At 53.1% G+C, this 3,140-nt stretch overlaps 1 pseudogene; it reads left to right on the top strand.

The window, feature by feature from the left end:
- The first annotated feature begins 458 nt into the window (after window positions 1–458).
- Window positions 459–1,280, top strand: LOC120839073 (annotated as a pseudogene).
- The last annotated feature ends 1,860 nt before the right edge of the window (window positions 1,281–3,140 follow it).

Genomic DNA, 3,140 nt, shown 5'->3' on the forward strand with positions numbered 1-3,140 from the left:
TAAAGCTTCACTGTGGTTTGCCGTGACACGGAGTCAGTCGTATTTCTTTCTGGCGCCACTGAGCACCGAGACACGGTTTCAGAAGTGGGATACCGCCACCTCTGATGCCTCGGGCGTCGCCTTGCGGTTGCGGACCGCACCGAGTCACGGAGCGGGCAAATTTCGACACCGGACTCGCCCTCAGGCCGCCTGAACCCTTCCACTTTGAGAACGTTTCGGAGTGGCCTGCGTGGATCGCAGACTTCGACGATTTCCGTCCGTAACCGGACTGGTCGCACAGAACGAAGAAACCCAGGTATATATGAACGCTTCTCTACGTCATGGGTCGCTGCAGTCTAGGCACATTTTCAACACCTTCGAGTTATCTGATGCCGACGCCAAGAAGTATGGCACCGTGAAAGCGAGATTTCACGGTCACTTCATTCAAGTCAGGAACATATTGGTATTGGTCCACTGAAACAGCGGACCAATACGTAACCGTGCACTCCACAACATGGCGGACCGATACGACTACAGAAGCCTGCGTGGGCGTCTGATTCGTGACCGCTTCGTTCTTGGGCTGCAAGACAAGTCGCTCTCGAAAGCTCTTTAGTTAGACGCTGCGCCCACTCTAACTTCCGCGCTTGCCAAGGCTCGACAGAAAGAGTCTGTTCACAGGCAGCAGCAGTTGTTGAGAGAGACTGAAGCGCAACCGCCTGTCAAGACTGAAAACGCCGACTTGGACGCAGTGGCGAAAGGCTCGTCATTTAAACCTCGCAGCGCTCCATCTTCTTCGAATGCGAAGCGAACCTCACAAGCAAAACAAGCGAGCTCCACGTGCGGTTATTGTGGAGGATTGCGTCACGCTCGTTCTGAGCCCGGCGCGAGCCGAAAAGTGTGCTCGATGCAGGACCAAGGGTCATTACGCACGTCTCTGCAAGAAGATTCCTGGAGGAACCAAAGGCATTTCGTCAGGGGAACAGAATCCAACACCGGCGGTTTTTCTCGGCGCCTTAGAGGAGATCGGTAGACGGCCAGACGCCAAGTTCGCAACGATAACCGTGAACAACGAATCGCTGACTGCAAAGATCAATCCGGTGCAGATGGTCTCATCTGTCCCAGATACATTTTCGGGAACACCGTCCTCTGGCCTGCGCTCAGCAGAATATGTCCTTTCGGGGCCCAGTGGACATGCCTTGAAGGTGTTGGGGAAGTTTGATGCTGTCATGAGGTGGCAGGGCAAGTGCACAAGACAAGAGGTTTACGTCGAACGACTGTCCTTTTTGGATTGCCTGCCATAGAGAAGTTGGGACTCGTCAAGTTTCTCTGCAGCACCGAACGCCTCGAAAAGCGCTTTGCTCGGCTCTTCAACGGCCTTGGGACAATTCCAGGAGGGTACACCAACCGATTAGACCCAGAGGCAATGCCTTAATCGCTGAGCGTCGCACGTCGCGTGCCCCTTCCTCTGAGAGATGCAGTTGTTCAAGAACTCAGGAAGATGGTGGATCTGGGTGTCATTCGCCCAGTTGAAGGTCCAACCGACTGGTGTGCTGGGATTGTTGCAGTCCTGAAACCTTCCGGAGACGTAAGGATCTGCATCGACTTCACTCACCTCAACACCTCCGTCCGACGAGAGCGCTAGATCCTTCCAACTGTGAAGAAACACTTGGCCAGTTAGGGGCGGCGGCAGTGTTTTTCGAAGTTGGATACAAATTCCGGGCTCTATCAAATCCGTCTCTCTCCGTCGTGCCCAGAGCTGACCACGTTCATCACCTCAAATGACCGCTTTTGCTTCGCACGACTACCTTTTGGGATAACATCGGCTCCGGAATATTTCCAAAAAGGGATGTCGGAGATCTTGAGCGGACTGCCCAGGGTTCTCAACCTCATGGATGATGTACTTGTTCTCGGCAAGGACCAAGTTGACCATGATGCAAACCTGCACAATACTCTCAAGCGCCTAGAGCAAACTGGAGTCACCCTCAACAAAGAAAGCCATGTGTCTTAAGCACAAGGGAGGTTACCTTCTTTGGATGTATTACATCCCGCCACGGTGTTCGACCGGACCCAGCAAAGGTCAAGGCAATCAGAGATCTTCCAGCTCCAGAGGATCCTGCCGGCGTCCGTCGGATCCTTGGAATGGCAAACCATCTGGCAAGGTTTCTTCCGAACTTGGCACAAATTACAGCGCCGCTCAGAGACCTGCTTCGAAAAACGTCGGAGTGGGGTGGAGCCCCACAAGCAGCCGCTCTGCAAAGCTTCGGGAATCTCCTGTGTTCAGAATGTTGCATGGCTCACTACAGTCCGTCGTATCCCACAATACTCTGGGCGGATGCGTCTTAAAGCGGATTAGGGGCAGTTTTGCTTCAGGTCAAACCCGACGGGAAGGAAACAGCTGTGGCCTTCGCATCACGGTCCCTAATTACCCCGACTGAAACCCGATACGCTCAGGTGGAAAAAGAAGCATTGGCTTTGACCTGGGGAGCAAAGCGGTTTCAAGACTTTTAGCGGGGCCTAACGGCGACATTCCAGACCGATCATCAACCTTTGTTGACGCTCTTGGGAAAGTCGGCACTGGGTGTGCTCCCTCCTCGTATCCAGCGCTTCCGCATGCGTCTGTCACGGTTCAGCTACAAAATGCAGTATGTTCAGCGGCAAGAGCATCGCGATGGCTGATACTCTGTCAAGGGCTCCGATGAGTGAGGAAGAGCCAGCGGAAACACTGAACTGCAAAGAGGTTCAGTCATTCACTGTTGGAGCAGTGATGGGGCTCCGAAGCGCCACTCTGCATTCGGTCAAAGAAATTTTCAGCTAGAAATTTTCAGCCACTCTCTTGGACTGTGAAAGCCCGCTTAGTGCGATTCTCTACCTACGTTTTGCGGTTTTGCATTCGACGTTTTCTGACCCCTCTTGAAAGTTTGCACTTAAGTTTTCTGATGCATGCTGCCTACCCTTTCTCTGCTATCTTCCCCTGAAAGAAATAGGGCTGGTAATGGTGGCGGATTCAGAGATGGGGTCCAAATGTCTTGACTCCCCTCTTGATTTCTGTATGTGTAAAATCTTAGGGCGTGGAAATAGGGGTCATTTACGTATACGCTGCGCCCTATCGATATCACAGTCCACTCGGTTAGGGTTAGCAGGGACGCCGGTGAGAGTCTGGC

This window comes from Ixodes scapularis, unplaced genomic scaffold (assembly GCF_016920785.2).
Source record: "Ixodes scapularis isolate PalLabHiFi unplaced genomic scaffold, ASM1692078v2 PGA_scaffold5__190_contigs__length_132052651, whole genome shotgun sequence".
NCBI lineage: Eukaryota > Metazoa > Arthropoda > Arachnida > Ixodida > Ixodidae > Ixodes > Ixodes scapularis.